This window comes from Protopterus annectens, chromosome 8.part1 (assembly GCF_019279795.1).
Source record: "Protopterus annectens isolate FY-2018-M chromosome 8.part1, PAN1.0, whole genome shotgun sequence".
Taxonomy (NCBI): Eukaryota; Metazoa; Chordata; order Ceratodontiformes; family Protopteridae; genus Protopterus; species Protopterus annectens.
In genome coordinates, this window is record NC_056742.1 from 223,919,720 (window position 1) to 223,944,572 (window position 24,853).

Genomic DNA, 24,853 nt, shown 5'->3' on the forward strand with positions numbered 1-24,853 from the left:
TCGACAGGGGCATAGGAAAATAATTTTCTTGGGTAGCGAAAGCCAGGGTACCTTTTTTGACTAGGCTTATATAGGCCCAAGGGCCAATAGCCTAGTACCTACGAACCTATGAACCTATGAACCTATATCCCTGGGATTGGAATGTATGATATTATGAATAAAGTCAGTGCATTATTGAACATTATTCCTTAATTTTTTGATATGAACAAAGATAGGTTTGTAGTTTTCCTTTGGTATTTGTAGCATAGCAATCTTAAATTCATTCTCTGCTTTACATTTTCTGCTAGTGCTCTGATGTTCCTTGCTGTCATGTTTCAATGTGATATTGAGGTAGAATGATGGAGATTTCTTACAACTTTCTATTTTTTCTTCTAATTAGGCATGATGGTGCGATTAGGCTCTTTACAATACTACTGAACATTGTGTGAGCTGCCATCCTCGAGAGCGAACGGGTATCACAGTGGGGTGTGGTGAGGGGTGTTGCCCAACTATGGCAAACTCTGTTACTACCAGGGATATTCCTACCATACAATAGATGTGTTTGGGGGGGTGATTTTGTAAGAGCTAATATGACTCTCAGCACTGAATGTTGAGGTTCATATCATCTGGAAAGGGATATCACTTTGCTTTAAAGCACATCACCATTATAAGGTTAACATGGCTGCAGTCTCATAGGATAACCCATTAGGCCAACTGCTACTCCAGTGATACTGACTTCATGAATCTGCATATGATCAAGATGCAAGTTGTTTGCAGGTGTACTCCATGCTAGGAGTACAATGGATAAACAATCAAGTAGAACTCCACAATGTCTTCACCTATTGACTAGATTGATTCATTAACCAAATAGGGCCGTGGTACTCATTTCTATGACATGCCATTCATATTTCACAGTGCAACCTGTATTTAAATACCACTTGCAGTATAAGGACTGGTATCTAGTGACGAGGGGTATTGTGCACCAAACTACTGCAGCATATTGTGCAGATAAAACACCTGATGTCTTGTGTAAATCAGACATTAAAAATTCTCTAAGCCTATGGTAAGTCTAGTGTTAAGGTATGCAAATGATAGGAATTCAATAAGAATGTAATATCGGCTTTTCAGACCCAACTAATCCCATGGTCTGTAAATCTCAAGGTCAGTGGAAAGGTGATCTCATTTACTAAACTTATAGCTATAGTTAAATTGATATTTGCCTCTGTTTATCAGCCATCCCTCTCAACTATACAGATGTTTGCAGAATGCAGACATTTTTGCATCATGCTTTTCTCCTCCTCATAAAATGTGTAGCTTCAAAACATTCATTGAGAAATCAAGTTACTAAATAATGACAAACTGAGTTTCATACTTTATATCTGTCAGAAAAAGTAGGCTAATGCAATCTGTTATTCTAGTAATGTATTATGATTTATAAGAGCAATATTTAAAATCTGTCCCTATTTTTGGTTTTGGTCCCCATTATTTTTGTGTTGTAGATTTATTGAGTTAAAAGGTTGAGAGGTATGCTATCTACAGATATATGTGCATGTGTGTGTGCGTGTGTGTGTGTGTGTGTGTGTGTGTGTGTGTGTGTGTGTGTGTGTGTGTGTGTCTAGACAGATGCAAATATTAATAATTATGTAGATACATTTTTGTGTATAGACAGAGATGGATTTCTACTGAAATAAGTGTGACATTTCTTTAAGTATGCTGTGAATATTTTAGACAAGTTTTGTTAGTTTTTCCTTGTCTTTGTTTATGTATTTTTACTACAAATTTAACATAATCTTAACTATTAGCTACCATCACAGAAATTTAATAAAATGGAGCTTTTGGCATAACTTCTGAACTATATGTTTATTTCCCTAATGTATAGCAATACAGGGGTTTATGATTATGTTTACAACTGGCTTATGTTTTTCAGACATGAATGCCAAAAAATTCAACATGAGAGTAAAGCTCCAGGGTGAATTTCTTGGCATCCATGTTGAGAATGCATAATAAAAAGTAATGATTGGTAACCAGATCATAATGCTTTGTAGTATATGTAATTTTATCTTCTCCATGCACTAACAGCTACATAGAGAAAAGAAATGAAGTGTATGACTGCAAAATGTTTTGCCACTGAAAGCTGTTAAACAGACAGCAGCACAAATTTTAGCTTCTTTAATTAGCAATTCTGGATTAATTCCAAAAAAATAACGGGAGAACAAATGATCGAAATATTGGCAGTATTAATATATTGTTGTTATTTACTTAAAAAAAAACAATATAACAAGATTTGCATTGCATTTTCTGAAGAATAAGACATATGAAACTGTCTTGCATTACCAAGTGTAATCCTTTGAGATTTACCAGAAAATAAAAAAAATATATATATATTCTAAGGGATACAGCAAAACTGAGAGGCATAGACAGCAGGCAGAAATAAAGCTATTTTACCTTTTTGTACTGTTCTTTACCAGGCTGCATTGCATTGTCTGCTTTTTGCCCTTACATGACTGTAATGGCACTTAAGGGATGTGAGTAACAAATTATTCAACACCACCTTAAGCACTGTTACTATCAGGTATCATTCAAAGGAAAGTGCTAAGTAATGTATCATTTTCCTCATACTGGAGCACAATCTCAGTGATCCATGCATTACCAGCACATATTGTGTGATAAGTGATGTTTACTTGTTCTTTTCTTGGTTTGTGCTGGAATATTAATATAATTCTAACTGCCTGAAATGTACTGGTTTGACTATTTGATACCATCTCTGAAATTCATGTTTTGCATCTGTGTTGTATTTCAGTAAGTAAGTATAGTTGTGTCTGTTTTGTAACCACACTGTCGTTAATGAATAATTATATATGGTCACCTTTGCATAATATGAGCTTGGTTGTGCCTAATAAAGACCACTGACAGGTCAAGGATCCTGGGCAACATACTAATAAAAATATATTTAAGAAAACACACACAGTATCAGGGATCATGATGAGGTAGAGTATAGCCTGTATAGCTGAATAAGTCACATCATTTGTTAAGCACCTTTCCATTAACAAAAAAAGAAATCCAGTAATTCCTGGGCTAATAAGTGAAAAACCAAATGATGGCCACTTTGCAAAACAAATAAATATTTACCTATTCTGCTCTTTATCTTCCTTGATTTTACCTGGAATTTTGCTGCTTTGGGTTTTCTCATTGCTGAAATTTGAGAACCTGTGCCAGTATGTGGTGGAAAAACTGTTATAAAGGGTCAAAATCAAACATTATCAGTGACATCTTCAGTCATGTAAGAAATAAAGAGCCAAACATACAGTAAGTGATATCAGGGTTATTATCTAATTTCCATTAGTATAAGTTTGTAGATATTAAACTAATACAGGATCAAGTGCAAAATATGTCAAGACACTGTTAGGTAAAGTACTGAAGTTCCAATAATTTAAGACAAACTGTGACAGAAAAGAGGAAGAATGCCAGCTTAGTATTTTAAAATATTTGTATCTCTGGAAAACTGGAAAGATACCAACACAGTGGGGTATTCAGAAACACCTGCTGTATTGTGCCGATTGAAAGACCACAATAGGGGCAGAAAGGCTTTGATAAATAGTACTACAACAGTCTAGCTGGATTGCACAGCATGTGAATGTGGCAGTTTAGGAGCATGTCTAATGTAACTATACACTGAGATAGAGCGACTTTGGTGAACTTTCCCCTCCAACATGTTTGCAAATGCAATCCATCAAGTGTATGAACAGCAATGGGCTCAGAGACCCTCATTTATAGCCTGCACTAATTCTAGCAATGTTTCTTGAACTTTGAACCATTACAGCACTGCCCAAATCAGTTTTCTTGGGACCCTGTTATATGCTTACTCACACTAGACATGTCCAGTTGGACTCTTTTCCCATCTCAACTATCTGTCTCAGTGCAAACCATTAGTTCAATTGTGCTGCAACCTGATCTGAATCTGAACTGCTCATCTCCCATCTTATTCTCTACTACTCTGCATACCCATTTTCAGTAATCCTTTCCAGAACATTCATGCAAAGTGACAGGAGTTTGATACACCCACTGCCCACAGTTGTGAATCTCCCCATTATTCTTGAACGCTGGTACTAGTATGCTTATTACATAGCCATCTTGGATATGTCTTTCTCTCCACACTGCTATGAGTACCCTCAGGAGCCATTTTTCCCCTATCTCACCCAACATCTTTTTTCATATGTACTATTACCTTACCTGAACCTGCTTCTTTCCCTGACTTCATTTTCCTTAGTGCTGTTCTTACTTCTTCTATGGTGTGCTCCTCCTTTTCTCACATCATAGTTTGTGTCTGAGGCAGTACAACTTCTGTGGGGTTTTCCTCATTGAGAAGCTTCTGAAAGTATTGTTTCCATCTGCCTTTGATGTCCTGTGGACTGGTTAGTAGAAGGGTGTTTATCTTCTTTATTTTTCTGTCTTTGACTTTCAACATAATTACGGCTTCTTTGTGCCATCTACTGAGTCATTTTCCAGAAGCTGGTAGAGTGTGTCTGATTATTTCTTCTTTGCTATTATATCTCCTTTCATAACCTCTTTGTTAGCCAACCAGTATTCCTTCCTAGCCTGGTCCATCTTTTCTGTCTCTCATTTATTCCTGCATTCCTTCCTCCTTTTGTTGACTTCATGGACTTCTGCAGTCCATCACCAGCTTTTCTTATGTACCATACTTTTATACGTGGCAAGGCCACATATCTTTTTTGTAGTCCTCTTACATGTTGTTTTGAGGAGCTGCCATTCTTCATCAGCCTCACCTATTTCCTCTTCTTCTTCAGATACTACAGCCCTGAGTAATTGCTTCAACTGTTGTACTTTCTTTACAGGTAACTTCCAGGTCTTCAGTCTGATCTTTGTTGAACTTAGAGCTTTCTGTGACCACTGCTTGCAGCTGATTGTGGCAACCAGTGGTTTATGCTGTGGGCCAACTGTTTCACTTGGGACTACTCTGCAATTACTAATATTACCCCAGTGCCCTTACTTACTAGAAGGAAGTCTACCTGAGTTGCATGTTGGCTACTCTTGTATGTGATCGTGTCACTGCCTTTCTTTCTGAACCATGTGTTAGTTACTAACAAGCTATTTCCATACAGAAGTTTAGAATGGTCTTCCCTTCTTTATTCCTGTTGCCCAAACCATGTGGACTGCCCTCCTGTCCTGTTCTGTCTGTCCAAATATGTGCATTCAAGTCATCCATTATCAACACCAGTTCAAGTTATCCTGCTTTATCTAGTAGGTTCTGTAACCCCTATCTGAATGCATTCTTCAACTTTTCTCACAACCCTGCTATGGAGCATATGCTGAGATTATAAATAGTGCCCTATCCTTACACATTAATCTGATTGCCACAACTCTATCATTAATTAAGATGACCTGCCTTATTACCTTCTGAAGCTTCTCCCTCTTCACAGTTCCTGTACCATTTCTTGTCTGTCCTCCTCCTGATTAGTAGACTCTGGAGCCTGTCTCCTGGATACATAGGATACCCAGACTCCTCCTTAATGTCATGTCATCCAGTTTAAGCTGCATCCTGTCTGTGAACATACATTGACTGTAGCAATTCTTAAGTCATGTTTGGCAGGTTGATTGGTTTTAAATGCAGCTATCACTCAACAGAGCCAGAGGCGCCAGAAGCTATTGAAGACTGGGAGGGGCAGAGGGTGAGAGGGGCACTTGGTGATCTAAAAAGGGCAGTTTCTTTAAAACTATTTATTACCGCAACATACGTTCACTTGGAGGACATTTTTAAGCTTAGACAATTTTCCTTTTGCTGCTTGAATTAACATTTCCTGATTGGTGCTTGAATTGACATTTCCTGATTGGTCTTACATATCCCATGTCTGTTAATTGCATATTAGCCCTAGTGAGAATAAATGTGATCATATTATAGATAATTTGAGGGGACCCATGTAAAGGATGCAGCATTTAGGAACTGCCTATATCCATTAGTTGCATGAGGGGCAATCCTGGAGTACATTTTCTATTACCCATCCTTAGATCAAAGTTGCATTTGAATATGGACAGGGATGAGCTTTGTATTACTTGAATGGATAGTCTGTTCCAGAACAGTGGCTCCTTCTATGATATATATCCCTCTCTCCACAGCATCCAATTTAGATACCTGGACTGAGTACTTTTGATGCTGTTTGACTTGTTGATTTTCAGTAGGTCCATCTGTATTAGATCGGAGGATGCCTTGTATGCCAGACATGTCACCTCTAAGCACTCTGTAGGATACTGAGTATAGTGATAAATCTTTGAGGTGGTCCAAGCAAGAACTATTGATTAGCACTTGTAGCCTTTTAGCAAGGTATATCTGTGGGTATTCCAATTGTTGCATCGGTCTGGACAGATACATGCCAAAGTGGGCATTATACAAAATGATTGCCCTAATGAGGGCTTTGTAAAGGGGGACAATAACATCTCTAGATCTAGTCACAATCAATTTGTTTATAAGCTGTGCAATATAGAAAGACTTTCTTATGACTCTGGGTACATATTCGTCAAAAGTTAGGTCACTCTACACACAAGTTCCCAAATGCCAAACAACTGGGTCAGTTCTCAGGGGGCATTGTCAATTTGGTAGTTCTCTGGAGTAGATGACTTCCCAAAGGATATGATAATATATTTCTTGGAGTTTAGTCTCAATTCATGATTCTGGCACCAGTTATTGATTGTTTAGGACAAATCTTCCTGCATGATGATTAAGTCATTCGGGAATTCAATAACTGCTCCTAGCTTGCAGTCATCTCAAACTTAGTCGGCCAAAGTCCTTTCGCATTTTCTTTTACTTTTGAGATGTATATGCCAAACAGAAAAAATCTCAGCACTGAACCCTGGGGAACTCCATTGATGACTGGTCTTTTCCCCTATTTTGATCGCCTGCATCCTGTGAGCAAACATACATGTATGCATTCTTTGATTCACCTTCCTGATTGTATTAACCTGACTGTATTAAATTATATTCCTTGTATAATATAGCACCACTTGTTAGAATGTGTTTTAAATTTGTAGTTTGAAACAGTCTTCTAGTAAACAATGAAACAAAATGTATGAACCAATAATGACAAAACTACCCATTTCAAAAAATTTCAACCATAAAAGGCAACTCAAACTTCTATCATTACAATCTACCAATATCACTAAATATGCAAAATCTCTGCAGAAGAAAGTCATCTAAATAATTCCACATTAAAGGGATCTGTAATTAATGAAGCTGTTGCTGCTAGCAAACAATTTTATATTTTATTGTTTCATATACAAATAAAGGGCCTGTTGCCCTTGAAGAATAAATTGCCTACGCTACATTAAAAAAAATGATAAACTAGTAATTTTGCAATGGGGAATGGATGGCAAACTGATAACAGTTACATTCAAAGGACTGCAGCATCCACTTCCTTTAAACTACAACACAGTACAGTATCACCGATCCATTTGCATACTCTGGGACAGGGGTGGCCCGTGCCTTTGGACTGCCGAACTGCAGCCCCCTCAACTTCAAACTAACAAAATAAAAAAAATAAAAAGAAAAAAATAAGAAAAAAATATTTTAAATTTTCGCGGACTTCGCGCATGCGCACTAGTCCAGACTGCTGCTGAGACAGTCTGGAGCATGGAGCATGCGCAGATTGTCTCAGCAGCAGTCCTAATTGAGACACGTGAACAGGAGCGCTCCCACAAGTCTATGCAGTTTTAAACTGCATAGACTGCCTGGGAACTCGCTGGGGAAACGCGTCGGGGTCGGACTGCAAGGTCAGCAGTCAGGAGAAGGATCTCGGGTCTGGATTGGAGCTTGCTGCAGGGGAAGATCTCGCGATGGGCAAGGTCGGAGTTGCACGGGACTTCAGCTGCAATCGTCGGGGGTTTTGTAGACAGGGACCTGGACTTATGGATTTAATGGTGGTTTTGTGGACAGGGAGTTACTACAGGACCAGGTAAGTGTACAGGGATTGTGTGTGTGTGTGTGTGTGTGTGTGTGTGTGTGTGTGTGTGTGTGTGTGTGTGTGTGTGTGTGTGAAAAAATGCCCCTGGTGCAATATACTGGTGGTTAGGCTCATGGTGGTGTGGTAGGGAATACCTCAGGCTTGAACCCTGTACCTTGTATGCAGGTGCTAAAGACCTGAATTCCCTACCCACCACCATTTGTAAAAAAATTGCAGATTTTTGCCTCATATTTGATCTGATCTGTTCCTTATAATATCTGCGGTTTATAAATGTTGCAATGCTTGATATTTGATGGTGCAGTGGTAGCATTGTTGCATCACAGCTGCAGGTTTTCAGGTTTGCTTCTTGGCTGGGGTGCCTTATTTGTGGGGGGGGGGGGTCTGTATCTTCTCCCTGTGTTTGTGTGGGTTTGCTTTTGTGTCCTCCCATGTTACAAAGACATGTCTGCATTATTTCTTCCTGGGCCTCTGCTGAGAATTGTTTTTTTTTGTTCCAAGTCAGACTGTCCTGATTAACAAATGTTAAATAAAATTGTCAGCCATTTGAATTTCAGACTTCAGGTTTCTGAATGTTTAGTTCTGTACATATTTGATGGTGCAGTGGCAGTATTGTTGCCTCACAGCTATAGGTTTTCTGGTTTGATTCTTGGCTGGGGTGCCTTCTGTGTGGAGTCTGCATCTTATCCCTGTGTTTGTGTGGATTTGCTCTAGTGTCCTGCTATTTTACAAAGACATGTGTCTAAATTATTTCTCCCTGGGCCTCTGCTGAAAATTGTTTTTGTTCCATCAGAAGTAAAATTGACAGGCATTTGAATTTCAGACTTCATATTCTTCAGAAAATACATAGTAAAACAACGTTTTATTCTAGCAATAAATATATACTAATACAACCTTTTATTATAGCAATTTTTTAAGTTTATAAGATGGCTATTTGAAACGTGTCCTTATTTTTGGGACTGTAATACCCTGTTAGTGGCTTTGTCCAGGTTTTTTGTGCTAAGGTTGACAGTTATGTCAAGAACTGAATTCACTGAATATGTTTGAGGGCTGTATTCCCTCATTACTGGGTTTGTCCAGGTGTTTTGTGCTAAAAGGTTGATAGCTATGGTGAGAACTGAATTCATTAAATGAAAGCCATTTAAGTTTCAGTCTTCCTCTCTTTCACAAAGCAGCTGATTTGGCGTAGTGGTATGTTGCTCTTGACTGTTTTGCACAGGGACCTTGGCAATAAAATGTACGGTGGTAACACAGCATTTTTCTTTCACAAAGCAGGTGATTTGGCATAGTGGTATGTTGTTCTGACTCTTTTGCACAGGGACCTTGGCAGTAAAATGTATGGTGGTAACACAGTATTTTATTCTAGCAGCTTTCCAAGATTATACAAGCAATGTTTAATGTGTCCCTGGTTTTTGACCTTTTGACCCACCCCAATAAATTTGGCTTTTTCCAGACTTTTTGTGCTGCGAAGTTGAGATGCAGTTGAGTATTGAGTAGATTTTACAAGGAGCTGAGAGCTGCAGGGGAAGAGAAGTTTAGTGCTGATTATGCTAAATCAGCTCCCATTGCTAATAGCACAAAAGGTTGTGTACTTGCTTTTGATGCAGAAGGTTGTTGGTTCTACTCCCATAAGGTGTGAATGCTGCCGTACTGAAAATTAAGATACTAACTATGAGCCTGTTATCAGTTTGCCATCCATTTCCTATTGCAATATTACTAGCTTATTTTTAATGTAATTTAGGCAATTTATTCCTCAGGGGCATCAGGCACTTTATTTTTCAATGAAACCATGAAATATAAAGGTGATTGCTAGCACCAACCTCTTCATTACAGATTTATTTAACGTGGAATTATTTAGATGACTTTTTTACTACTTCAGAGATTGTGCATATTTACTAATAATGAACTGTAGAATTGTGCATATTTACTGATAATAGTGGACTGTAGAAGTTTGAGTAGACTTTTATGATGGAAATGTTCTGAATTGGACAGTTTTGTTTCATTGTTTACTGGAAAAATGTTCAAAGCAATAGGAAGGTGTATCAAAGAGCACATGTATTTTTCATATGCAAGGGGCCTATGATTTGAAAACAGCCCAGAATTAATTTTTTATCTGCCATGGGTAAAATGTATTTTCTTTGAATGTGGGTTTTAATGTTGTTTCAATGAATGTGAGTTTCAAGGTCAGAGAAGTTTTAATGCTAAGTTTGTTTAGCAGATGTCTTAGTGTTTGTGCTGTAAAATGCAAAATAAAACTTTCAAATGAAGTTCAAATCATCATAGAAGTAAATCAGTATGCACATTAGTGCTTATGGTAAATGGAGTGAAATAGCAAAGTAATGGCTCATTGGAATGGCTGCAGGGAGGCTCCATTCGACCATGGTTTTGTGAGGGGGAAGGGCGGCAAACTTAGACAGCCCCAGCTGAACTATACCTCCCAACTGTCCAGATTTTCAAAGAATGAATAGATTTTTTGCTTCTTATTTTTGGTTTGTTCCTCATAAAATTTGTGGTTTTCTGGCAAATCATTAAGGAATTAAGTCACTATTTTCAGACTTCATGACCTTCAGAAAAATGCATGCTAAAGTAAGACCTGTTCTATCAACTGTCCCAGTTTATAGAAGAGCATTTTTTAGTACTGTTTATATGTTCCCCCAATATATTTGGCCTTGTCCAGATTTACTGCATTAACAGGTTGAGAGGTACATGCAAATAAATTGCTTTATAGAATTAGGCATAGCCAAACTTCTGAACTGTCCCTGATTTTGACTCAAAATGTTGCTCTTCCCCTAATGATTCCTCCGCAAAATAGCAATTTTGGAAGAAAACATGGAGGGTTTATAATTAAGAAATAACTGTAATAATCGGATTACTTTTATTTCAGAAATGCATGTAGATTATTTTATTTTGTCAGCTGCTCAAGTTAGCAGTACTAATATTAAAGTGTCCCTTCTTTGACAGGTTCCCAGCTGTATTGTGTTGCTATTTTATATTTTTACATCACATTTTTGGTCCATTTTTCATAAAATTGTGTTTTTTGGCAAATTAGTGACAAATAATTAAAGGCTGAAGTTAGAAAATAATGACGGACATTTGAGTTTCAGATTTCATACCATTCAGAAAATTCATACTAATGCAAGACCTCTATTAGCTTTCTAAGTTTATAAGAGCAATATTTTAAAAATTGTCCTTATTTTTGGGCCTTTGTCCCATTTCTTTGTATGGCTTTGTCCAGATTTCTTGCTCTGAGGTTGAGAGGTATGACAAATGTGTCAGGGCCATCACAAGTCAGCCAGAGACATTTCAAACTGTGACATACTTGTTACACTCCACTCCTCCATGTAGTGACTCTGAATGTGTCGAAGCAAGGCAAGGAGTAGTTATGCAGTGTAAATGTACAGAGAATCCCACCCATCCAAGGTCGACACAAGTACTAGAGTGGCTTTTCATCTGTCCTTGATTTTTACAGAATGGTCTGGTTTCTGTCATATTTTTTGTACTGCTGATTTATGCTTATTACTCTAAGTGCCTGTTGCTCTGTGTTTAAGTAGCAATACTTTAATGACCATTAGGTAAGCTTGGCTGAGATTGCAAGATGCAAGTAAGCTTTAATAAGCATACTGTTAAAGAATTGCCAACACTGAAAGCCTTTCTGTTGCCATGTAGAGAATACTTAACTAGATAATGTATAAGCCTTGGGTATTGAAATGCATATGCCAGTATTTGTAATAAAGGACAGAATTACATTATTTTAAGAGTCTCATTACACTTGGAGACTTCCAGTCATCCCTGCAGGCTTTACCCGTAAACCGAATGCCAATCGCGTGGTCCATAACCTGTACAGTAATCCTTTTTAAGCAATGTATCTTGAGCTTATTTCTTGTTTGCTTTTCATTTTTTACTTTGATCATGTTTTCCCCATGAAACAAGTAGATAGTTGTCAGGCAGCAGGTCGTTTTTTGGATAAGGAACATTTTTAAAAGTGGGGGCATCAGAGATTTCTACTTTCAGCATGTTACTTGTTACTTTAATAAAGCTGAATATAAATTATAATTAGAACTGCAGTGCAAGAAGTGGTTTGAGTTGAGTGCTGCTTGTTTTTCTTATACTTGATTTTGACTGGCATTCCATTAATGTATTTAAAAAAAAAACTAATTTATTTTTTCATGCCTCACAACCTTTTTTGTTTCCATCTAGATATTAAGCTGTCATGCAGCCAATGCATTGAAATATTTTTATTCTTCTACACTTCATTTTGTCTTGATTGGACTCTCATGATGACTGTTTGGCACCCAGTGCAGTATATTTAGTTTTTGTGGTTTGCTTCTACAGGTATGTGTGTGTGTGTGTGTGTGTGTGTGTGTGTGTGTGTGTGTGTGTGCGCGTGTGTGTGCGTGTGTGTGTGTGTGTGTGTGTGTGTGGTAGGGAATACCTCAGGCTTGAACCCTGTACCTTGTATGCAGGTGTTAAAGACCTGAATTCCCTACCCACCACCATTTGTAAAAAAAAATCTGCAGAGTTTTGCCTCATATTTGATCTGATCTGTTCCTCATAATATCTGTGGTTTGTAAATGCTGCAATGCTTAATATTTGATGGTGCAGTGGTAGCATTGTTGCCTCACAGCTGCAGGTTCTCAGGTTTGCTTCTTGGCTGGGGTGCCTTCTTTGTGGGGTCTTTATCTTCTCCCTGTATTTGTGTGGGTTTGCTTTTGTGTCCTCCCATGTTACAAAGACATGTCTGCATTATTTCTTTCTGGGCCTCTGCTGAATTTTTTTTTGTTGTTCCAAGTCAGACTGTCCTGATTAACAAATGTTAAATAAAATTGACAGGCATTTGAATTTCAGACTTCAGGTTTTTGAATGTTTAAGTCCTTGCATATTTGATGGTGCAGTGGTAGTATTGTTGCCTCACAGCTATAGGTTTTCTGGTTTGATTCTTGGCTGGGGTGCCTTCTGTGTGGAGTCTGCATCTCCTCCCTGTGTTTGTGTGTATTTGCTCTGGTGCCCTGTCATTTTACAAACACGTGTCTGCAGTATTTCTCCCTGGGTCTCTGCTGAAAATTGTTTTTATTCTGTCAGCAGTAAAATTGACAGGCATTTGAATTTCAGACTTCATGTTCTTCAGAAAATACATAGTAACACAACCGTAACACAATCTTTTATTCTAGCAATTTTCTAAGTTTATAAGATGAATATTTGAAATTTGTCCTTATTTTTGGGACTGTATTCCCCCATTATTGGCTTCATCCAGGTTTTTTGTGTTAAGGTTGAAAGCTTTGGCAAGAACTGAATTCATTGAATGTTTGAGGGCTGTATTCCCTCATTACTGGGTTTGTCCAGGTGTTTTGTACTAAGAGGTTGACAGGTATGGTGAGAACTGAATTCACTAAATGATAGCCATTTAACTTTCAGTCTTCCTCTTTTACAAAGCAGCTGATTTGGCGTAGTGGTATGTTGCTCTGACTGTTTTGCACAGGGAGCTTGGCAGTAAAATGTATGATTCTAGCAAATTTCCAAGATTATACAAGCAATGTTTGTGTCCCTGGTTTTTGGACTTTTGACCCCCCCTCCCCCAATACATTTTGGCTTTTTCCAGTTTTCTTGTGCTGCGAAGTTGAGTATTGAGTAGATTTTACAAGAAGCTGAGAGCTGCAGGGGAACATAAGTTTAGTGTTGCTTAAGTGAAGTTGATTTGCCTTGTTAATAGCACAACAGGTTGTGTACTTGCATTTGATGCAGAAGGCTGTGGATTCTACTCCCACAAGGGGTGGATGCTGCCGTACTGAGAATGTTCTTCTTGGTGAAGATACTAACTATGAGTCCGTTATCAGTTTGCCATCCATTTCCTCTTGCAATATTACTAGCTTATCATTTTTTTAATGTAATATAGGCAATTTATTCCTGAGGGGCAACAGACACTTTATTTTTCTATGAAACCATGAAATATAAAGGTGTTTGCTAGCAGCAACCTCTTCATTAGTTACAGATTTCTTTAATGTGGAATTATTTAGATGACTTTTACTTCTTCAGAGATAGTGCATATTTACTGATAATGGACTGTAGAATTGTGCATATTTACTGATAATGGTGGACTGTAGAATTGTGCATATTTACTGATAATGGTGGACTGTAGAATTGTGCATATTTACTGATAATGGTGGACTGTGGAAGTCTGAGTAGACTTTTATGATAAATGTTCTGAACTGGGCAGTTTTGTCATTATGGGCGCATGCATTTTGTTTCATTGCTTACTGGAAAAATGTTCAAAACAAATTTAAAATGCCCTCTAACAACTGTAATATATTGTACAAGGAATATAATTTAGTACAATGAGGAAGGTGTATCAAAAAGCACATGTATGTTTCATATGCAATGGGCCTATGATTTGAAAACAGCCCAAAATTAATCTTTATCTGCCACTGGCAAAATGTATTTTGTTTGAATTGGGGTTTCAAGGCTGTATCAATGAATGTGAGTTTCAAGGGCAGAGAAGTTTTAATGCTAAGTTTTCATTGTGAGACTGCATTGTTTGTTTAGTAGATGACTTAGTGTTTGTGCTGTAAAATACAAAATAAAACTTTCAAATGAAGTCCAACTCATCATAGAAGTAAATCAGTATGCACATTAGTGTTTATGGTAAATGGAGTGAAATAGCCAAGTGATGGTTCATTGGAATGGCTGCAGAGGCTCTATTCAACCATGATTTTGTCAGGGGGGAAGGGCAGCAAACTCAGACAGGCCCAGCTGAACTATACCTCCCAACTGTCCAGATTTTCAAAGAATGAATAGATTTTTGCTTCTTATTTTTGGTTTATTCTTCATAAAATTTGTAGTTTTCTGGCAAATCATTTAGAAATTAAGTCACTAAATAATGATACACTGAGTTTCAGACTTCATAACCTTCAGAAAAATGCATGCTAAAGTAAGAACTGTTATTCTATCAACTGTTTCAATTTATACAAGAGCAATTTTTAGTACTGTTTATATGTTCCTCCAATATATTTGGCCTTGTTCAGATTTACTGCATTAACAGGTTGAGAGGTACATGCAAATAAATTGCTTTATAGAGAGCCAACCTCTCAACTGTCCCTGATTTTGGCTCAAAATGTTGCACTTCCCCCTAATAATCCCTCCACAAAATAGCAATTTTGGAAGAAATTAAGAAATATCTGTAATAATCAAAGTTATAGATTACTTGAAATGCATATAGATTATTTTATTTTGTCAGCTGCTCAAGTTAGCAGTACTAATATTAAAGTGTCCCTTCTTTGACAGGTTCCCCGCTGTATTGTGTGGCTATTTTATATTTTTGCATCACATTTGGTCCATTTTTCATAAAATTGTGTTTTTTGGCAAATTAGTGACAAATCACTAAAGACTGAAGTTAGAAAATAATGACAGACATTTGAGTTTCAGATTTTATACCCTTCAGAAAAGTCATACTAATGCAATACCTATTATATTATCTTTCTAAGTTTATTAGAGCAATATTTAAAAATTGTCCTTATTTTTGGGCATTTGTCCCGCTTCTGTGTATGGCTTTGTCCAGATTTCTTGCTCTGAGGTTGAGAGGTATGACAAATGTGTCAGGGCCATCACAGTCAGCCAGAGACATTTCAAATTGTGACATACTTGTTGCACCCCACTCCACCATGTAGTGACTCTGGATGTGTCAAGCAAGGCAAGGAGTAGTTATGCAGTGTAAATGTGCAGTGTGTCCCCCCCATCCAAGGTAGACACAAGTACTACAGTGGCGTTTCATCTGTCCTTGATTTTGCAGAAAGGTCTGGCTTCTGTCATATATTTGTACTGTTGATTTATGCTTATTACTCAAAGTGCCTGTTGCTCTGTGTTTAAGTAGCAATGCTTTAATGACCATAAGGTAAGCTTGTCTGAGATCGTAAGATGCAAGTAAGCTTTAATAAGCATACTGTTAAAGAATTGCCAACATTGATAGCCTTTCTGTTATTGCCATGCAGAGAATACTTGACTAGATAATGTATAAGCCTTGGGTATTAAAGGACAGGATTCCATTATTTTAATAAGCTCATTACACTTGTTGGAGACTTCCAGTCATCTCTACAGACTTTACCCGTAAACTAAACAGAATGCCAATCATGTGTGGTCCATAACCTGTACAGTAATCCTTTAAGCAATGTATCTTGAGCTTGTTTCTTGTTTGCTTTTCATTTTTTACTTACATGTTTTCCCCATGAAACAAGTAGATAGTTGTCAGGCAGCAGGTCTTTTTTGGATAAGAAACATTTTTACAAGTGGGGACATCACAGAGATTTCTACTTTCAGCATGTTACTTGGTACTTTAATAAAGCTTAATATAAATTATAATTAGGACTGCAGTGCAAGGAGAAGTGGTTTGAGTTGAGTGCTTCTGTTTTTTCTTGTACTTGGTTTTGACTGGCATTCCAGTAATGTATTTAAAAAGTAATTTATTTTTTCATGCCTCACAACCTTTTGTTTCCATCTAGATATTAAGTAAGCTGTCATGCAGCCAATGCATTGAAATATTTTTATTATTCTACACTTATTTTTGTCTTGATTGGACTCTCATAATGATGGTTTGCCACCCAGGGCAGCGTATTAAATTAAAGTTCGATTTTGTGGTTTTGAGCATAGCTCCTCCCATTTCTAGTTGGCCACACCCTTCCCCTTGACCCCACCCATTCAGCTGTCTCCTGCAGCCCCCCTTTGATTTGAAGTCACCAGCCACCACTGCTGTGGGAATAGAACCCACAGCCTTCTGCATCAAAAGCAAGTATACTACCTTTTGTACAACTAACAATGCAAATGACTTAGCATAAGTAGCACTAAACTTATCTTCCCCAAAGCTCTTAGCTCCTTGTAAAATCCACTTGACACTCAACTAAATCTCTCAACTTCATAGCACAAGAAAACTGGAAGAAGCCAAAATTTATTTGGAGGGGGGGAGGCCCAAAACCAGGGACACTTTTTAAATATTGCTTATATAATCTTATAAAGTTGCTAAAATAAAGTGTTATGTGTTACCATGTGTTTCCTGAAAGACAGGAAGACTGAAACTTAAAGGGCTAGCATTCTTTAGCGGATTCAGTTCTCACTGATTTGCCAGAAAACCACAAATTTTAAGAGACAGACCAAAAGTATGAGCCAAATATTCTGTGAAAATCTGGACAGTTGAGAGCTATGGACTCAACTCCCTGAATCACAAGTGGTGGTATGGATGGAGAATTCAGGCTCTTGTTTGAGCCTGAGTAACACTAACCACCAGGTATACCTAACTAGGGCATTTTACACACACACACACACACACACACACACACACACACACACACACGAGCAGCATAACTCCTGCAAATAAAAGAACAAAACTCTCAAAACTCTCTTACTGGCATGACTCTGACTCTGGCAGTACCAACAGAACAGTGGCAGCATATCTCCTGTAACACAGAGCAATAGGAGAACAAGAACATCTAGTTTAACTTCCACGCGTGAATCCATTTTAGCATGAAACTCCACTTCATTAATATTTCACAACATGTCTTGCAGCTGCAAAAGTGGGGGGGGGGGCTCCCCCTCCCCCTGGCTCTGTGGTACTGGCACCCAAGAACAGAATTCTCCCAGATAACTCAAGTTCTGCAAGTAGACACCAGCCTGTCAATGGCTTATTGGCTCAGGGCTTTTTGCTTTATGATGAGCACACTGGCAGGCCAATAGAGTCACATCATTAGCATGAGTTTCTGGCATAGGTTGGACTAGGCAAGGTCCTCAACCCACTTATTACCGGCAAACACCCATGCCCATTTAGTGACATTAGTCAACATGACCCAATCAGCTAGAGCCATATTTTTACACCAAGTGGCTCAACCTGCCATGGTTTGCAGTCTGTAATCTGTGCTTTCATCTTGAGGATGGTGTGCACCATAGTATATGCCAAGAGTAGTTGCTCTGTACAACTCTACTCCCTATAGGGCAGCATGTATAGTCTGTGCTGCTGCCCACAGCTGCATTCTTAGGTGATCTTGAAATGGAAACACTCAGCATGTTTTCCAGAGTTGGGAGGAACTCCACAGAGACACAGGGAGAGGATGCAAACAGGCAATGGACAGAGATAGGATTGAACATTGTACCTTGTGCATTGGAGGTGAAGACCATAACCATTATGCCAACTGATCCCTTGGTAGAAACTTTAAAAACATACTGTCCCCTTTGTAGAAACTTTACAAACATACCAGTTTTTTAGATTAATAATCTACTACTATAATAATAATTACCTGCAGCTATTAATTTTTAAAATCTTCAATAGCTTATCATATTTCAAAAACTCAAAATTATTTATACTCAATACATCTACAACTTTTCCTTTTCTCCTTATAGTTTATACCTTTTTATCAAATTGATGTTCAACCACCAAACTGACGCATCATGCAATGTCACTGTCTTAAAATAGCTCCATATGTTTCAGTGAGATGTACTCTACTTGATCAGATATGATCAAAATTCAATAATGTCGGACTAGATACATCTGAATCAATTTGTATCAACTTGTAAAATATCTTGTTGCATCTTAGAAGTCTTTCTGGTAACAGTATTTTTCCAATTTCAGTTGATGGAAACTCATTTCCATTTATATTTTTAGGCCGCACAAAGATATTACCCATTTTTAAGTCTTGAAAGTCACAATTCCAGAATTTGCAGCAAGAAGACTTAGTTGCTGCACAAAATACAGTGGCTAGAGGAGTAAATGGTGCTTCTAAAGTTTGTCATAGACAATTGGAAATGTCCCGAGCTGATGATAGTACAGACTTTAAAGATCTAGGAGCATGACCAAAGGTCAAGAATAATATTACTGGCCCTTTAAGTTTTTTTGAATTTCCTCTCCCAGTGAAACAACATGCGTGAGAAGAGGTCTCAAATGCAGGAAATTTTCCAATTAGCACTGGACTGTTTTCCTAGGACTGAAGTCTTTTCTCAACTGGACTTGGAAATTACAACTAAAACTGATGAAAAAAAAATATTTTTTAACCTATCAACATTTGTTTTAAATGAAAATCATATTTCAATCCTAAATAAAGGACTATCTTATATACCAGCTGTAAAGTCATGGTTAGCTGATGTTGTCATTAATTTGAAACTGTTTGCTAGTTATGTAATGTTGAAATCTATTTATGGTATAGACAGTGGTTTTAATCTAGTATTGTTAAGGAAGCCTAGTACTTTTTGCACCACAATTGAATTCTACGTTAGATACTTTTTAAGAGTATTGAGATTGAGTTGACACATAAATTTAAAGCCCCACATAAGCAACATTTTTACAATCTAAGTAAATGGGAATTTCTGGCCTTAAGAGAACTTGAGACCAACAATGCATTAATTATTGGGCCTGTGGATAAGGGTGGCAGTATTGTGTTAATGGATTTAAAAAAATATGGTAATAGGATGTGTGATGTATTAAAGCAAGACAATACTTATGAAGTCATAAACAAGATTATGGTTAATAAAATGATCTTGGATGTGAATAATATTTTATGACTTACTCATGTCTAGAATGATTTCTAAAGAACAAGATTTCTTGAATATTCAGTAACCTAGGCTTCCCATTATAAAAAGGTCTACCAAAAGTACATAAAAACGTACAAGATTTATTTTATTTAACATTTGTTGACTGGGAATGTCCAACTAGGACAGAGTCTATTTTCAGTGGAGGCTGGTGGAGAAATGCTCAACACGCATGTCTTTGGATTGTAGGAGGAAACCCATGCGATGCAGGAAGAACATGCAAACTCTTCACAGGAGGCACCCCAGCTGAGAATCGAACCAGAATGCCACTTGCTGTGAAGTGGCAATGTTAACTGCTGCACCACTGCATGAGATCCTCTGTTAAGGCCGATCGTAGCTGGTGACAGCAGGGTAACAGAAGCAGCATCTTTATATGTGGAGCAACAGTTGAAAACAGTATTGAAAACAGGTACAACTGTCTTAAAAGATACACTACATTTTTTAGAAACTTTATTTGATTATATTAGTCCTAATACAAATAATTTTTGTTATTTACTTTGCACTTTAGATGTTAAAAACTTGTTTACAATTATACCAAATAAATATGGTTTAGATAATGTCAGAACATATTTAAGGGAGAAAACTGATTTTACTGCAGATACTGTATTATTTATTTGTATCTTATTGGAAATCATTTTAGAAAATGACATTTTTACATATAAAAAGGAGATATTTTGGCAAAAATGTGGGGTAGCTATGGGCACCCCCTGTGGCAACAGTTATACCAACCTAGTATTGGCATACTGGAAGGAGCATTTGGTTCTTTCTCCTATTCACCAGTTTTATCAATATATTACTTATTATAAAATATTTATTGATGACATATTTATGTTATGGAGTTGTATGAAATATCAACTAATGGGTTTTCTTGTTTGTTTAGAAGAAACTACAACCTTCCTTAGGTTCACTTTGGAACCATTATATGAACAGATTGATTTTTTTAGATGTGCAATTATATTATGACAGTGATACTAAATTAGCAACCAGGTTATATAAAAAAACCCTGTTGGAAGAATAAACTTTTGTATAGAACAAGTATGCATCCAAAGTATATTTATAATAATAGTATGAAGGGGAAACTAATAAGAACATCCAGTCGTTGTACTTCGGACATTGAATTTTCACAAGCTTCTGATTTACTTGCACAGCAATTTTTAGATAGAGGTTATGGAGACATAGAAGTTAGTAGACTAAAAGAAACTGAAAGTATATAAAGTTCTATGAAAGGTACTCCATATTGTTCTAATTATTATAGGGGTGGGAACAAAGAAGTTTCTTTGGTTAGAAAAAAAGATAAAAATAAACACACTAAAGTCACATTAATATTGTGATGGATCCACACAGTATACTTGTTTTTTGTTATGCCTCGAGCCAAGTACCACTGTGCATGTTTGATTATTGCTTGATCTCACATGCTGCTACAATACTATATGCTACTAATATTATAACAATACAATATGCTTAAGAGCAGGCCTTGCTCACTGATTACTGGTATAACTGAACTTTTGTTGACCTGTAAGTTGTTTATCAGCTTACAAATGTTTACCAGAATATGGTGATTTCAATGAGGAACTATATCACAAGTTTGTGGGCTAACTGTTCTTCGGAAAAGGGAAGTAAGGCATAAGACCAGACATTATGAGACTTGTTTACAACTTAGGAAATCATCTGTAATTTTCTAAAATATTCCATCAACTCATGATGAGGTTGTGATCTATATGTCATTAGTTGAACCTCTTGACCCTGTTGTTTGTTCAAGAATATAAAAAGCTCAAAGGCAAAAATGGAGACCATCATCCGGATTTGATCACAACATCAGCCTAAACTGAGCATAGAGCCATTTTACCAGTGTTGGCCCTGCCTTGACTGAACAGATAGCTGCACTAAATAGGACTGAAGTCTCCCTATCAGTGTCAAAGATGATTTTGTTTATGCATATGCTTGTAAGTACATGATTTATCAGCTTTTCTGCTTATTTAGTAAGCTTTTGTTTAATACATTTTTAAGTTTGAGCATTGGTGTCTTGTGTCATGTCTAATTCTGTATTAACCTCAGACTCTAAAGTAACGGACTAGTTCAATTTGGCGCAGCGAGCAGGGTCTGAGGTTTGCAGTGGAAATGTCACAACAACAACCAATGTTTTTTCCTTTAAAACATATAGGTATAGGCAAGAAGGATGGTGTGTCAGGTACCCCAAATAAGGTGGGCGTTAGTACTATGATGCCAGCATTGTTTGGGAAATGGGATCCTCATGCTAAGGTTTTAAGTCAAGTTATACCCCCTCCTTCCCCAAAACCTTTGAAAGAAAGACCTAAGGCAGACCCTGATAGTCTAGCTAAGGCTTTATAGGAGCTAAAATTGGATGATAAGGGGAAAAAGGTGAAGGAAGGAGTAGGAGCGGCCAGATGGCTGTTCTTTGAGGCAATTCAGGAGTTAGATAGAGATGTAGAGAAACTAAAAGAAAAGGTCCTAGAGTTAGAAGAGCAATGTAAAGAACACACACATACACACAGATTGGATAGAGATGCCTTGGGGAAGGCAGATATGGCACTTGTTAAAGTAGGAGAGGAAGCTGAACACTGGAAATCTCATTCAGTGACTTTAGCTACTCAAATAATTCAACAGAGTAGACAACGAAATGGGAAAAAATTATGCCATCCACCCTCAAGGCCCCAGGTCCATGCTTTGCTGTGTAAGGCAGAGTTTTACCCCGAGAAGTGGGAAGGTGACATCCCGCCAACTGATGAGGGTGATAGTGATCTTGAAATAGTAAATTCCCCATCAGTGGAGGCACATCCAGTTATTGAAAAAAAGGGACAGTGGATTGGAGGGGAGCCTCAACAATGGATTGAGGTGTGGAGTTATACCTAAGCCGAGTTATTAAATGTAATCCAAATTTATAAGCAAAAGCCAGGAGAAACTGTTTTAGTGTGGTTTCTTTTGGTTTGGGACACAGGGGGAGAAGCAGTGTCTCTAAATGCTGAAGAGATGCACCAGTGTGCATGCTTCATATTTCACCCACAACTAAAGCAAATAGTAAACAATGTGAACCATGATAATCCCCAGGTAAATACACAGGTGGTGTGGTTAGCCTCAGCTTTCCAAGCTACTTGGCCTGATGCTACAGAAGTAGCTGATGAACATAAGCCTTGGAAAACATTAGCAGAGGCAATACAGCAGTTAAGAGAAATGGCTATGTTGGCTGCCATTTATTCATTGGAATCAAGGAATGGGGCATTAGTGCCTCCGAAAGGACCAGATGCACAAATAATGACCAGCATTATGAAAAGTAAATTGAACAGAAATGCACCACAGTGGTGGAAAGGGCAGCTAATTACAGTCCTAGCAGGCTGTGTAGGTCAGCAGATATGGGATGTAATAGTCATTCTAAATCAAATGGCAGAATTAGTGGAAGAAAAAGAACAGAGAAGAGCTAGAAAAGCAAATGTAGAGAAACCAAAAGATAAATCTGGTGAGAAAGTCATGAGAAAGCAAATGTTTCTGGATCTATTAAGGTGGGGGGTAGAAGTTGCAAAAATAGATGAGATGGCTACCGAGGAATTATATAAAAAATGGAAACAAAAACAGAAGGAGAAAGGATCACGCTCTGCAGGCAAAAAGCAAACCCCTACAAAAAGTCCAACCAGAAGTACCACTGAATGGAAGGTAGGGTGGAATCAATTATATCCTGACATCCCTACCGATGAGGAGTTTGCACAGTGGCAAAAGGGGGAATTCAGTGATGAGGGAGATTGGGGAGAAAAGGAATGGAGAACCCCAGTTGAAAAAACGGAGACAAATTGACTAGTAGGCAGGTCCCCAGTAGCTAGGGGTACGGTAAGAGCAATTACACCTGGAAACCGATGCCCTTATGTACTGCTTACCATTTTTTGGAGGGGAGGGCCACAACATGTAATGGCTCTGGTAGACACAGGATCAGAAATAACCATTTTTGCAGGCAACCCCAGTAAATGTTGTGGACAATATATAGAGATTCATGGTTACAGGGTGCAAAAACACTAGGTACCAAAACCAAGGTTAAAATAGCTTTTGGGGATGGTATTCCTATTTTCATTGAAGCAGTAATAGCTCCATTACCTGAACACATTTTAGGAATAGATGTGTTAAAGGGTAGAACTTTGGAAACCACTGTAGGGCCATTTAGGTTGGAGTGTGGTATTGCTCAGTCAATGCAGCCAAGGCTGTAGTCCGAGGCAATGCTAAGTCGGAACCACTTTATATTACCACACCTAAAACAATATAAACATCAAACAGTATCATATCCCAGGTGGGCACGCCAAGATCACTGAAACAATCCAAGAACTGCTTTAGGTAGGCATAATTGAGGCAATTGTGAGCCCATTCAACAGTCCGGTGTGGCCGGTAAAGAAACCTGATGGGTCATGGTGAATGACTGTGGATTATCGAGGTCTGAACAAGGTGGCCCTACCTTTAGTGGCAGCTGTTCCAGATATTGTTATGATCGTGGAAAGATTGTCTTCATCTGCTGGCCCATATCACACAGTTTTGGACTTAGCAAATGCTTTCTTCTGCATTCCAATAGCAGAAGAAAGTAGAGCCCTATCTGCTTTTACTTGGGAGAGGAGGCAGTACACCTACCAAGTGTTACCACAAGGATATCTGCACAGTCCTACCCTGTGTCATGGACTGATGGCTAGAGATCTAGCCAAGTTACAACTGGACAAAGTGATTGTTTTTCATTACATAGATGACATAATGATTACCGGAGAAAAGTCTAATGTAGATATCGCATTAAAAACTGTAATCCAGCACCTTCAGAACAGAGGGTGGGCTATAAATGAAAATAAAACACAACAAGGGACATCAGTAAAATTCCTTGGTATGATCTGGAATGGATCGAAAAGGAAAATACTGCAGTGGCACTAGAGAGTATTCAAATGTGATGAGGAAAAAGTGTGAATTTCAATGGGGTCCCAAGCAGCAAATGGCTTTCGAAGAAGCAAAAAAGGCCCTACAGCAGAGTGTGGGGCTGGGCTCATTTGATCCACAGCAACCCTTTATCTTAGAAGAAACTGTTGCCAATAATGTTATGTCTTGGGGGCTGTAGCAGAAGGATGACACTGGGAAAAAGAGACCATTGGGATTTTGGTCCAAATCCCTAACTGGAGCGCAGGTTATATATAGCCCCCTTGAGCAACATCTGCTGGCAGTGTACACAGCATTGATTCATGTGGAAGGAATAACTAAACAACAAACAGTGACAGTTAAGATAGACTTCCCAATCTGGGGTGGTTACGATATAATAATTTAATGAAAACTGTAATAGCACAATCTTTGACCATACAAAAATGGAAATGGTATTTGCAGGAAAG